The 15,752-nt window shown below is 30.0% G+C and overlaps 1 protein-coding gene across 1 annotated transcript in view; it reads right to left on the bottom strand.

Annotated features, from left to right (window-relative positions):
- LOC107446915 (ninein-like protein) overlaps nucleotides 1–15,752 on the bottom strand; it is a gene marked incomplete in the record, with an annotated part of 77,485 nt that overhangs the window by 23,936 nt on the left and 37,797 nt on the right.

Here is a 15,752-nt window from a genome sequence, read left to right as displayed (position 1 = left end):
AGCTTTATCAAATATTTATATTAATACATTGTTATATGTTATATATATAAATATATATATATATATATATATTGTAACATCTAAAATACTAGCTTAATAAAATTAAAAGGATCTTTTGAGACTAAACTTAAAAAGAATTATATCTTATCTGCAGAAAAGCTTAGCTGGTTTATGAGAAATTAAATAACCTCTTTCACATACTTAACTTAGCTCTTCGTGTATATTTTAAGTTTCACTGAATAGCGATGAAATCTTTATTTATAAAATGAGTCCATACCGCGCAGCAAAATATCTTAAAGAAGCCGAATTCCCATGAAAATCAAGAACTATGTTGAGACATTAATTCATCTCCATCTGGTCTTAAGATCTTACGGCTCCGGGGTTCTAACAAAGAAGGTCTGGATTTTATAGATCACATGACATGAACGAATAATTATGTGTTACACTGAAAAAAGTGTACACTTATCTTTTGGAAATGGAAGTATAAAGTTGAGTCCCGGAGCTTTGCTCCACTTGTATATAATTTGTAATAGATTTTCTTTATCCTTTTCCTCAATAAAATCCTAGAAAAATTAGTATGTTGTCATCCTTATAAAAAAGGATATTCAAAAAATGACTGCAAATTAATAATCAGAAGAACTATTATTAGAAAACTAATTTTAATCTATTATGATTAAATAAAACTCGGCTCGAAAGTTATGCAGAAAAAATAGAGAGGGAACACTACATATATATATATAACGTCGTTGTCGAGTTGAAGGATTATAACAGGTCTTAGGCAGGAAAGGAGGGTAGTACAAAATGTATTTATTAATTATTAGACAGAGAACGTTTATCAAAGTGGTCACGAAATGTTGTGCTCCTCAATATAAGTTAGGGAAAATCTTGCAAAGTAAATCCGTAAAATGTTTCATTTTAGGGAATAAGGGAAATCTTAGTAATTGTAATTGGTTTATTAAATAGGTCGCGCGATTCCCACAAAGAGCAAAGTGGGAAATATCTCACTTTTAATTTATGCATACTTGAGCCAAAAATAGATTAAAGGACAGGTAGTGAATTTAAAAGTGTGAGAAAGCGTTTCGTTTTGAATAATAAATTAAAAAAAGGAATAACAGAAAAAGATTAATTGAAGTTTTCTATGTTACAAATATACTTGAAATCATTTTTCTAATTTTTTTATTTTCTAATTCCTTTTTTATACACAATAGAAAACGCAAAAATCGTTGGAAATTCGTTCGATAATCAATACTTAAATGGTTGAGTATTAAATTGCCGATTTAAATTTTAATGTAACCGCTTAAAAATACTTTGACATCGAGACGAGAAGGAAAGAAAAGAAATATACATGTAAACAAGCATTATAATAACGCCTTAGTCAAAATTATTTATTTCCTTATTAGTTTTCTCCAAATTTTTCAATGCCTAGAAGTGTTTCAGTTTCTTTTATGAACAACCATTTATATCTTATACCAATTTTTCCCCTCCTTAGTCACGTCATTTCGACAAAATAAATTACACATCCTACTTTTTGTACCAATTTTTTTTTTACCTTTTTCTCATTGAAAAATGGGAAGAAGCTTCGGAGGGTTTTTCCTTTTTTCCCTCTTTTATCCAGTTTCGAAATCGATTTGAGATTACATAGAGTAAGAAAATGAGGGGAGAAAAAAAGTCACTGAAAGAAGTATTCCATTAGAAAGATAAAAACAAGACTCAGAAAATAATCGCTGAATTCTCTGAACACTAGTTAGAGCGATCATTCTAAAACAGACTACTAGTATATTTTTTAGAGTCTAGACAGGAAACCCTGGGGGAAAAAAACATCAAACAATATTTCAACAGAAATAAAAGTTTTTCGAGATGATAATCTTGATTGAACTTAAAAATGAATTTCAAAAACAAATTAAATTCACCGAACTTCAAAACATTCTCTTTTTTTTTATTCTGCAGTTAGATTAACTTTTCTAAAATACGACACGAAAGTAAACATTAAATTTGCTTACCTATCTGATGGTTTTCATTATTTTTATTTTTTAAATGTTGATAAAAAAAATTCTAGAGAAAAATTATCTTCACTGTCATAATATTTTTGACTCAATCTGGAAAATGAATAAATTTAACGCTATTTCTAACGCGATTTTGTACATAACTATTTGGCAAAAATATCTTTTAACACCTTTGCATTTAAACACAAATAATTTAAACACAAATAATTAAAAATACTAATTTTTAATTATGGATCTATTAGTTTATTATAATCAATAGCATAATACAATAATAGTATTATATAATAATTTATATAATAATAGTTGAAATACTATTTTTTCATTTGGAGAAATTACTAAGTTAACCGACTTTTTTATAAGGCCAAGACGCAAAATATTTGCTTTAATCTTGTTCAACATCAAAAGAACCATTTTCTACAACTGGGTAGGGACTGAGATTTTTTTCATTGCACGCGAAAAAGCAAAATTCTTAAGGTAGTAGAAGCAGTTAAATTCTTAAGGTAATAGAAGCAGTTTAAGCTTTCTCCCGGCTACGAAGATTGAGACTTATATTGAAACTGAAGCAATTAAGAGGCTCAGGTCATCACGTGTTGTCTATTGCTAAAACTGTTATCCATACCTTTTAACACTACAAGCGTATTGCCGTTACACTTTTACTTAAGCAATACTATAATTGGCCTTTTTTTTTTCTTTTATTTATTTGGTGTAGTTTACAGATTGAAATTTCTGAGCCTCCTCGACGTTTTTTAAGTTTCACTGCAAGTTCCCAAAACTAAAATAAGAAATATTTACGAGATAATTTTTTCACGAAAGAAAACTATAAGTAGTAGTAAGAAAAGCACGTCAACTGAAAATAAAGTGCAATGAAATCAATGAATAAATCGTTTGCATTTTATACTTTGTCTAGTGATGCAAGACTCGAACTAAACTGAAGGGTCAAGTATACCTCATGGTCATGGTCACACTTTTTTTTTATTTATTCCTTAAGAACTAATTGGAAGACTTTTTATGCAAAATTTAAATTTAAGCATGGCATAAAAATTATTTTTTCGAATTTCAATTTAGTGACTGGTAAGTAATTAGTATAATATAAGGGAAAAAATTGTTCTTTTCCAAAATATTTTATTATGGCTAACTCAGTCGTCGTTTTTCCCCCAAGAAAAAAAAATTCTTTAAAAAAATGCAAATTCAAGTGTCATTTAATGTGTTTGTCTATAAGTTCTTTAAATTAAAGTAATAAAAATGAAAATTATTTTTTTGGCAAAATCTTTCGCTTTCATTATTTTCAAAACAACAATCAATCGAGTTTTATAATTTTTTTCATGAAGTCGCTTTTTTCACTGCAGCCAACTAGCACAATCTTCATCGAGAAACGCTTCTCAGTATGATGCTAGTGTTAGAGACTTTTTTTCATTACATGAACAAAAACAATTTTATTAAAGAAAATTGCAGATAAACGTTTTGCAATGACTGGAAGTAGTACGAAAAGAAGATTCAATCCTTGAGCACACGAGTTAAAACTAAAAATCATTCCGTTTCATTAAGTACTCCATCGGTAAAAATAGAAAGGTTATTCTAATAAAGAAGCAATACATCGTGTCGAGTCTAATAGCCATACTCCGAAATCAAGATAAAGCTAGAAAAGACATGAGCTATTACATGAACGGGCATTTAAGTCCGAGAATCAAATCAGACCACTTATGTGTGAACGAGATTTCGAAGTCATTAAGGCCTTCGCTTCGAAATCTCGCATCACATAAATGACTGACTTATTCTAATCCATGGCCATAAAAGAAGAAAAAATATAAATCCATAGAGAGGACGTTGTCACAATCCAAAATTCACGACCCACGTCCATTTTAATGGCTTCTTTCCCGAGCAATTTCCCTCTTCCCTTGCCTCATTTGACAGATTTTGAGCCAGACCTGCCAAGGAGTTTACGAAATAGTATTAATGAAACCCAGGGCCTTTCTCTTTCTGGCGTGAAATATTTGGCGTCGTTAATTTGTTCAAGAGTGAGAGAGATAGAAGAGGCAAACATGGTGGGGCTGGAAGTTAGCAAATTAACTTAACAGTATTACTCTCCTAATTAATTAAAGTCTGGCTAGTCTTGTCACTGGAAGTGAGATATATTCCACCTTTGCTGATGTAAGCCACTGGAGAAAGTTAGTTAGCCGTTTTCTATCCTATCGGTCTCTCTCTCTCTCTCTCTCTCACTTCTGAACAAACACTTATTTCGAAAACAAGTACTACACTATTAAGAGATGAGGATGAATGAGGAGATGCAGCAAATGGAAAGGGAAATTGTGCTGGTAAATACAACTACGAAGATCTCAGTAATTAAATTAGAGGGCGCTGCAAATCTATTTGTTTTTAGAAATTAGAATCTGCAGCAGTCTCATCAACTACCTAAATCATTCTAATGAGTATCCCAAGAAATTATGACAGAAAAGACCTGGGATATGTTCTTCTCCCATTTTGTTCTATTTATGGTATCCACAATCTTCTCCTTGGAGAAATACCGTTAAGTAGTATAGTAATATGAATTAACGGAATAATTTTCAGAGATTTTACTGCTTTCGTTAATATTAGTCAGAAATTAAATGTACTATTTGTGCAATGCATAATAAATATTGGTAAAATCTAAGAGATTCCATTATATATCTGACGCAGCTCAGTAGCAATGTTAAAAAAAAAAAAANCTCTATTTCATTTTATAATTGAAAAAAAAAATTACAAATTAAAAAAAATAGCGCACATGGAGCCACTTGTCTGTATCCCACAAGATTCGAATCTCGCATTATTTTCAAGACTAATACACTCTTAAATGCAATTTGGCGTATAGTCTGCGAGAAGTGTTATTTATGCAACGATTTAAAAGCAAGCAATAAGTTATTTCTTTTAAAATACATGAGTACATAATTATTACATATATTTGAGTAAATAAATGTAAGGTAACAAATCAGGTATTTCAAAGTTATATAAAATAGAATATGAGTTATCTATAATTTAAAATATAATTAAAACCCATTTGCAAAAATGATTTTCGATTCAGAGAATAAAATAGTTATTTAGTTTTCTAATGCTTAACAGAGTAACATTTGTTGCCTTACTTTGAACGCATCTAAAAAAATACTGTGCAAGTTATGGTAACATTTAAAACAGCTGTTTAATGTTTAAAAAGAATAAGCTAACGTAATGAGGACAATTAAAGGAAATGGATTGAGATACATACAACTATTTCGATACTATAAACACAGGGATCATCTTTAGTGCAACAGAGAATCATTCCTTCTCTGAAAATTGTCTCCAACCTTCTCTTGACAAAAAGATGAAGCTTATTTATAGCATCGAAACAGCTGTATGTCTTCAATTTGTTTTCGTTTTTTTATTTGCACACATTAACACTAGATTGCCTAAGGAAGTCATTTTGACTGCTTTTAATTTCAATTAGAAAAACAATGATGCATATAATGACACAATTTCTTAGAATTTTGCACAACATATAATTTTTTTATTGTTAATATTTACTAATAACTTGTTATGTAACTGTAAATAATATAAAAAATATTAAAAATTAATTTTAAACAAATTTCTTTACACATTATTTATTCTTTTACAATCCAGTCAGTTTGACTGCTTTAGGGCATTATAGGTATACACTAAATTTCAGTCTTTCTAGTGAACTTTTTGTTTCATTCCATTAAACATTAAGATAACAATCATTTTTTACAAATTTATTTCAGCATAATGTGATAAATAATTAAACTGCATGACATCTGTTTGAAATTTTAATAAATGCATAGGAATATGATTATTTCACAGAGACTACAGACGGTGAACAAACCTGCCTAATCCAAGATATTTTATTTCCTTTTATAAAGGGAGAATAAGAAACGAAGAACAGAATTTTATCCTAATAAAAGTATATTGCAACGCAGTTTATTTTAATTTCAAATAAGGTCTTATCACGCCTCTGAAACTCTATTTTTCAAAACCATAAAAAAAGGATAAGCTCGGGCGCTAGAATGCACTTCGATTTCTCACATATTGTTATTCCTTTTCCCATAAATACGTAACAACAACAACAAAAAATTCCATTTTAGCAAAACCCCTATTGATTTAAGGCTTCAACCAGATTCATTCTCGGCAGCTAACTTCAAATCCCCCAAAAGCGGAGAGAAACAAACAACGAGGAAGATAGGAAATCTCGATACCCAAGTTGCATGAAGCGAGCAAACTTACTCCGAAATTTTCACAAACAAAAATCGAATTTTCAGAAGCTTTTAGAGAACTATCTATCTCTGCATAAAGAGAAGGAAGAAAAAAAAAATTTAAATCCAATGTAGCGAGAACTTGACACTCCAGATACATAGCTTGTTTACCGCCACTCAAGAAAGGAAAGCTGTTGCAAAAATGATATATAGCTAACAATTTTCTTTGGAATGCTTTTTTCACCACCTCCACTTTGCTATCGAAGAACCCGTGAAAAAGGAATCTCACGACACGGTCAGAGCGGGGGTGGGGGAACAGGAAAAACATAGCATCCTTTTCACGGAATTTATCTTCTCACATTGGGAGGCATTTTTCTCCTAGTAGTCCGGCCAAACACTCTTCATGGAGAAAACGACGAAATTTAAGGCTGAAAGCGACCTAGTGACATGGAAGAAAAAATAGGATAGGAAAGAAAGAAAAAGAAAAAAAACTTTTCAACTCTCTTTTTCGATGGAAAACTATTTTTATCTTCGTCCCCCACTAATCAATCCAGGAAAGGAAAATGACGATGCCTTTTTTTCTTCCTTTTTTTTATATATATTTTATTTCTTGCTTGAAATTTTTACTTCATTTCTGATTTGTAGATATTAGGGTTCTTTTCAGGAATCGATGCGATATATCTTTCATCGTCTCATTTAAAAAAAGGAAGTTTTTCACTGAGACCGTACCTTCTGGGAATCGATGGCTCTCGTTAGATTTCGCTATTTTTTTTCTTTTCCTCTCGTCTCCCGTGCCAGCAAGTAATAAAAGAAAGCTATAACGCAGCAAAACCAAAATAAAGGAAAATACATACACAAAAAAAAGAGTAATTTAAAAGTAAATAAAAAGAGAATAATTTTATTTTCAATTTAGAAATTCTACTCGAAAGGATTTTAAACTGAACTAATTTTAATGGATAAAAAGAAAGTTTCAGTTTTCATTCAAAATCATTTAATTGAATGCAAATATTTGGAGAAGTGATACTTTTCTTTTATTAATTCACTTTTTAATTATCTACTTTTCGATAAAAGAAAAATAAAAAGCCTATATCCAATGTTTAAAAATAGCATTTCGGACTGTTTTCAAAAAGTGCTATTCATATTTTTGTTACACTTTTACATCTAACTTTCCATTAAAACTATTACAAAAGCATTTTTCTTTCAATAAGAATAGTATATAATACAAAATAAATTAGAATAAAACTTAGAAATGTTAATGCTCTAATTTTCTTATTTTATGATGTACATTTTTAGCCTTTTAATTTAATTATATTGATTATTTAAGCGGTTATTTTATTTAATAATTCCATAAACAATATATTAATAAGACCGCTCCTTTAAATATAACTTCTTTATGAATTTTATTAATGACAATGCATTGCTAAAAAAAGAAATAGCTGTATAGCATGCTTCTTTATTTGATCTAAATTAATATTTCTCTTTTCTTTTTCTTTTTTGTAACAAACGAAACGCATTTTTTGTATATTTTTTGCGATACCCCAAAAATTTAAAATAATGAAAATATTTAATAATAAATTCTGCCCCATTATGTCAGAATCATAATAATATTGAGAAAATAACGGTATAATTTGTAATACAATAAAAAAAGCTACATAAATATAAAAAAAACATAAATGGTACTACCATATTTAAGAAGTAAATTATTTGCTTAGAATTTATTTTTAAAAAATGCTTTAATACTTACCTAAAATTGCTCAACCTATCTAGAATTGCTGTTTACCTGCATCAGACCAATTTTACATTTATTAGCTTTTCAAAACTTGCCTAAATTATTTGGCTTTCTAATCACGAGTAACTCAGGCAATTTGCTTAAGTAAGATTTCGTCATAAAGATTTGGCAGCGTCGTAAATAAAACGAAGTACTTTTACAGACATCAGAGGGAGAAGAAAATTAAAAAATTTTAACATTATTTTATTACTAAAAAAAAAAATTTGTGTTGGAGCAAAAAAATTTTTTTTCTTAATAACTTCTACATACAAGGATAAGAATGCAAATTCGAATAAGCCGACTCTTCAAGAAAAATTTAGTTCAACAAAAAAAAATAATTTACACTTCATAAATACATAAACTTCAATAAAACTGAAAATGCACCAAGTTTTCTAAAAATATTAAAAATAAAAATAAAAACACTTAATAATTATTAACTGTTAAGGATCTTTGAAACATATTTCGCCTCATTATAGATTCACCCTTGAGCTCATTACGAAAAAAACAATTAAGATAAACACAAAAGCATAATTTAAATTTTATAAATTCTTAGCCAAAATTGAAAAATATTTGTTTTTGGCTAAGGAAATAGTTTCAATGGTTATTAAACAGTTCATTTTTATTTATTACTCCACAAAAAATACACCAGACAGTAAAGAAAATATTAAACCAATAGAAGAATGAATAACGCTGGTTAAATTTAAATGGGAAAAACAGTACTCGATCAATAAAGGAATAGAAAAAGACAGTAGGAACTTTTGAAACAGCAATTAATCATTTTAACTATAGCCTATTAATAAAAAAAATTAAGCTAGCAAGAGAAATATTTTATTTATATTCACGGAGAAAAACAGAGGATTAAAGGATATTCCTCCGCAGAAAATTTTTAATTCAGTCTATAGGTTTATTTCTATTAATTAATTATATTAATTAGATAACTAATTAACTGGTAGCTGAAAATAATTTAGAATAAAACTATACAAGTTCTCCAACAAAAGTTGGTTTCTCTTTTTGACGGAAGTAAAGCATTAATAATCAACTTAAAGCACAAATAAGCATTTACGAGAAAGAGACGGCCATTTTGATGCTATTGGGTGCATAAATATTACAGTGTACCTAAATAATGAATGAAAACAAAATACCTGATAATTGCATCTACACATAACAAATGACAGTATTTGCCCATCTTTCAAATAATAAACGAATTTCACGATTATTTTAAGTCATGATTATTATAATTAAGTTAATTTGTCTTGTAGGAATCAAGCTTATTGCGGGTCAGGGCAACTCGCCATTGTAGGAAACAAAAAGTTGTCTGACGAAGTAACATCTAGTGGATATGCTGGGTGGGACAAAATTTACAATCAGAAAGATTATAAAGTTTCTTTTTAACTGGTATGGCAAAAAGTATAAAGTTGAAAAACAACTTAGTCATGTCTTTTGTCACATTCTAGGTGTTGTTTCCTCAATACTTTGTTCAAATTGATCATCAGCTGCTTGTATCGTTTACCATTAACAGTTAGATCGGTTTGCAAAAATGTATTTTAAACTATGCACTCACGGTACCACATGTTACACATCTTAACCTTCTACTATGAATGAAGAACAGATAGGAACGCTTTCAGTTGTTAAGATTATCGTATTGATTCATACGAAATACTTAGGATTTAAAAAAAAATCATGTTTCCGAAGATGCAATTTTTAACCTCCTGTGATCGTTTTCTTCAATTGAAAAGGAGTCTGATTTCTTTGCTTCTAAAGCTTGCCAATTGCAGGCAGAGATTGTGAAATGCATGATTGAGTAACACTAAATGCAACAGCTAATTCCTATTGTTTTTTTGGTAAGAATCTTCAGCTAGCAATGCTTCCAAATCAGGATTTTTGACTTTTTATATATATAAAAAATTTGTTGCATCTTTTTGTAAGCAGAAAGGTATTTTTCTTCTTTTGCTACACTTAAAATAAATAAAAAATGCAAAACCAATGGACATTGACACAATGCGAAATAAACTTTTCGAAAACGTCAACGTTTCGAAAAGTTTATTTCGTTTTATAGATTATTCGTTTCTAAAAGTTTATTAAACGTTTCGAAACAAACTTCTGTTTTTTTTTTTTGTTTTTAATATTTCATTCATTCTAATGTTTGAAATCTGTTAGTGATTAGATAATTGGGAAATAAATTACAACATTGCTTCAGCTTTCATTTTGTGTTTTCTTAAAGTAAGAAATAGTATTTAAAATATTAAATATGCAACTTTAAATCTTTACAGCTTTACGGGGAAAAAAGCTCGAATTTGGCCAAAGTAAATAAGTAAACATAATACAAATCATTCTGATTTTCTAAACCCATTAATGACTACGTAACGACGAATCAATATCAATCTAGCTATATCATTTGAATTTTTTAGACCGAAATACTCGTATTTGACACAATATTTTAAATTTGCAGAGTTTTACGAAAATTGTGTGCTATCTGAAATCTAGTCAAAATAACAAAATAAAAACAATACACAAATCGTTCCAATTTCTGGATTTCATTAACAATTAGGTTAAGGTATCTATTTTTTTTTTTTTTTTTTTTTTTTTTTTTTTTTTTTTTTTTTTTATTTTTTATATATATATATGAAGCAAAATTCGAGCATTTAAAATTAAATAATAAATTCTAAATTTACACAACTTTATGAAAAATGCGCACTGGAATCTGGCCAAAACGAAAACATAAACAATAAAAACACGACAAATGATAAATACTAAACGCCATTTTCAGTAAAATTAAGAAAACATTATTTCGGGCCATGCTTATTATTTCAAGGGAATACATAATGCTAATGAGAGTAAAATCGCAACTCGCTTTTGTCATTTAAAAGAACCAAGTCAAATCTTTGCCCCCATTTAAAAAGAGAAGCGGCGAGAAAAGAGATAAAATCCAATGCCATTTCCCTCGCACAGAATAAAGCACAGTTAAAAGAATAAGAGAACAATGAGAATAATTATTACGCCTTAGAAAAATTCGAAAGCGAAAACGCTAATTAGACTACTTTCCATATATTTAGAAATCACAAAACTTTGTCCATTTCATCAGTCATTTCATTTATAAAAGGATAAGAATATTTTAGAAAAGTTTATTTTTCAACTTTCATTATTTATGCTCAAATATTTATGGTGAAATAATTTTATTTTTCACGTGAACCTAGAAATTCATTTCAACAATAACATTTAGAGTTATTTATATAGAGAAAAACTATAAATTACACGAGCCTTATTACAAGAAATAAATGATATAATGAAAATAATTCCTTCAATTACACGTTAAGTTGCTGTGATAAGTAAAAGGCTTTTTTTTACCAAAAATGTTTTTTTTTCTTACTGTTTCTCTTGGTGCAAATAATAAAAAGTAAACCTTCGAATTTTCAATTCAAGTTATCAACTGAATTAAAACTCGAGTTTAAGATTGGCTTCAAAGGAATTTAATCTTTCAGCCCAACACTTGTTTAATTTATCTTCATAGATAAACCAACGATCGATTCAGGTAGTGGTTTCGCGAAATTTCTGTTATAACTGCATCCATGGTCATGCAATTTTATTCAGGCCTAGTCTTCTTACAGACCTCAGAAGATAGAGAAATTTCCCCCACTTTAAGTTATAAGTTTTTTTTTTCTTTCTTTTCAAGAGAGAGTTCAAAACATACCAGAAAGTGCAAATAAAAACGTAATTTCTGGGTAAAAATGTTAGGGGATCGAAAACAATTACACAGCTGATTCGATTTAGAAGGACAAATGCAAATTTAGAACCAAAACGCAGTTGAAATAGTCTCATCTTCAAATGAGTAAATTGTACAACAAATAATGATTTTTTTAAAAAAAAAATTATTTTCTTTTAATTTTTACTATTAGTTTTTGATGAAACCTAAGTATGTATATGGAGCTTACTTAGTAAATGAAGATCTGTATAGTACAGGGGTGGCGAACCTTTATACACCAACGTGCCATTTTTTCTAAAAAAAAATTTATGAAATCACAGACGTGCCGTCAATTAATTTTGACTTCATGATTATTGGGAAAATAATAATACTAAATACTATCAACTCGAAACTCTTTATTTACATTGAAAAGAAAATACATTTTGCAATGTCTCAGTTATACGCGTAATTCAACTTAAAGTAGCATTAGTGGGACTTCTGTTTTTGCAGATTAAATTACAAATAACTTATATTAGGTTGTAAGATATTAGTTTAAGCAGGACTGTTGATTTTTTTGCTAGTTATTTATTGTTAGCTTGTTTTTTTATGGTTATTAATTGTTCATTAATTGTATTATTATTATCGGCATTAATTGTTAAATTTTTTCATAGTGTGTGACATTTGTGTAATAACAATTCATAGTGCAATAACAATTGTGATCGGTGGCGTGCCCAAAATATTGCGTCGCGTGCCATAAGTGGCACGCGTGCCATTGGTTCGCCATCCCTGGTATAGTAGTTTAAAAAGATCTCCTTAAAATGGGGCATGGAAGAAACTTTGACACCCACCCGATTATTCATTCAAAAGACTTCGCCAAACAAATTATTCATACAGTTTCTTTGAATACTGATTTATTTGTAAAACAAACACAAAACAATCGTGCAAGTTAAAAAGTAGTAGTAAATGTTTGATTATGCGGCAGGAAACGTTATCCATTAGGAAAAAAAGATATTACTGGTAACTAAATTAATTCTTTAGCAGTTTATTTGCGGGCATTACTATAATAGTTTAGTATAGGCCGGATAGCCTGTTTGGTAGGGTACTGGATCCACATCCAAGAGGTCATGGGTTTGATCCCCGCTGGCCGAAGTGTAAATGGTGACTGATGCACGGTAAATCTGTCGAGTCAGAAAGTCCTCCATCCTATAACAAATCATACCTTTGGGGGTACTGATTCAGGAGTTTCCTTGTCTTCTATATTGGTTCAAAATTACAAGGCTACGGAGTTGAACAACAGTAGTCGTAAACCCAAAATTGGGTCGGCTGTTCAACGACGGTCATAAAATAAAAAATAATAAAATAAAATAGTTTAAAATGAGCCATGGTGACTCAGGGGATAGAGCGTTCGCTTTCCAGCTAGGTGAATCGGGTTCAAATCCCAGTCATTGCTGGTCGATACGAGTTCCGCACTCGGCTCACACCTACCACAATCCTGATGTAAAATATCCTCAGTGGTAGACAGATCATGGGTTAGAGCAGGGGTTGCCAAACTTTTTTGATCATCGACCCCTACATAATTTTTCGAAATCTCCACCGACCCCCATAAATTAATTTTCTGTTAATTAAAATAAAACTCTATTAAATACTGTGTTTGTACACTTATTTTATGATTTTGAACATTTATTAAAGCAATAGTACATAGTGTAACAATAGTTTTATGAAAAATATATTAATGTTGAAATATAAATACCTTAATATTTATGAAATAATAAGTAATTATAAGTAAGTAGAAATAATAAGTAAAGTAACTACGGATTTATTGCTTCTTAATCAATGACATGGGTGTGCCTGGTGTTTTTTTTTCTTCTGCAAGGTACGTTATATTGGGTTCAAAATTGGTCAATTTTAATCTTAAATCCCCTCGAAACTCCACATTTAATTTATTTCTGTTCTTAGTTAAGATTGAATTTACGTGACTGAAACCGGCTTCAACCATATAGGAACTTGGAAATGCTATCATAAATGGCTGAGCTATTTCGTAAAGTCTTACATATTTTTGCATTATATTTATATTTGTCCAAAATTTGCTTATTGTTAAATTTTTAAAAAGCGTCTTTGCTTCAAATCCCCATAATAATTCAGCAAGCTCATCTTGCAGGTTGATGTCCACGTTTTCAATTTGAGCAGAAAATGGCACAATAATCCAATCAGGGATGTCAATGTTTTCCAAATCAACAAAACGCAGTTTAAAATCGTCGCTCAATTTTTGAAGATTACCTGTATATATTTCCAAGTCTTCTTCTTTTATTTCTAATTGTCACATATCTGAAAAATACTGGTAATCCTTCGATCAATCGACTCTTCCGGTTCGGATCGACCCCCTGGCTCAGATCGACCCCAGCTTATGTTAAATAGACCCCTGGGGGTCTATATAGACCACTTTGGCGACCTCTGGGTTAGAGAGTCCCCTTGCCGTCAGGCTAACTGGGAAAGGTTTTGTGGCTCTCTCCATGTAACGCAAATGCTTGTTAATTCCATCAATAAAGAAGGCAATTATTTACAAAAGCAAATTTCATCCAATACTTGATCCAGGAGTTCCCTTGTATTCTGGATTGGATTCAAAACTACAGGGCTACGGAGTAGAACATTAGTAGACGTAAACCCAAAATTGAGTCGGCTGTTCAACGACGGATACAAAATAATATAAAAAATAAAATAGTTCAATATACTTAATTCACCACTACATAATCCAAAATAAAACCACTTTGAACTAACATAGATATGTGATTAGCAGATCAACACTGATCAAAATGAAAATAAAATAAATCTTTCAAATAAGCCAGTGTTTCCCAAACTTATGACTTTAGTGTACCCTTTCTAAATTTTTCGTAACGTTGTGTACCACTAATAAAAAAATTTATGTATTTTTTTTAAATTTGTTTATTTTTATTTTTTCGTACAAAATTTTGTTAATAAGTTTATTTGCATCAGTGAAAAAGATGATATTGTTTTTGCTCTGATAAAAAAATTGCACAAAAGTTTAAAATTACAACTGGCTGTTGACACCACTAATTATTAACTGTTAACTCAACAAAAAATAGTCAATACAAAAATCGTAAATTTTCTCTCTTTGTTTTTTTATTAAAATTTTTTGAGATTTTTGTTTGTTGTAAGATATTTCGCGTAAGAACGCCTGCACCCGCTAAACTATCCCCATACCCCTGGGGGTACGCATACCACACTTTGGGAAACACTGAAATAAGCCATGCCCATATTTAAAATATCACTTTCAAATTTATTTATTTTTCCAATCCTGATTTTGATTTTGCTTTTATGAATCATCCATCTCAAAGGGGTTAAAAACGATGGAAAATGGACGATGACTGTACTCTAAATATAATGTTCTTTCTATGAGGGGATAGTTATGAATGCATTATTGTTTTGAGAATAAGAATAATAACGAAATGTGTTGCCATTGCTTTTCACTAATATTTGAGTTAATATTTTAATTTACGTTAATATTTTTAAAAAAAATAAATGTATGCGAAAAGTCAGAGGTATCGAATGTCAAATACACGCAAAAGGCAAAGTAACATATAAATCAAAAATTTTATACTTATGGGGGGTGTTAAATCATTTTCATCTGATAAACGTCGATTTTGTAAATAGAAAATAGAAAACTCATCATCTACTTCAAGCTTTGAAGCCCAGAAGCAGAATTCAAACAAATAAAAAAAAAAGAGTCTATTTCAACTTTTAGTGTTTCGTAAGAGTAAGGGCAAGAAAAAGCGAGGAAAAAAAAAACTCTTTTCGTTTCCATCAACTTGAATATTATTCTCCGCCAAGAAAAATAAACTTTCGTTCTAACATAACGCTTCTACCATTGATTATCACATGCTTGAAATTCCATTCACACGATAGGGGTGCAATCACGGCCGTACACGCACGAAAGGAAAGGTTGGGAACGCTAACGAACTAAGCATTCTCCGAATTTTCTATCGACCTAGAAGAACAGATATATCTACATTCGAACTGAAATAAGGGGAAAAAGAGAGAGAGATTCCCAAAATCAATTCCCCCTCCGGCTT

This window comes from Parasteatoda tepidariorum, chromosome 5 (assembly GCF_043381705.1).
Source record: "Parasteatoda tepidariorum isolate YZ-2023 chromosome 5, CAS_Ptep_4.0, whole genome shotgun sequence".
Classification (NCBI taxonomy): domain Eukaryota; kingdom Metazoa; phylum Arthropoda; class Arachnida; order Araneae; family Theridiidae; genus Parasteatoda; species Parasteatoda tepidariorum.
This window is presented reverse-complemented; position numbering and strand designations above follow the sequence as displayed.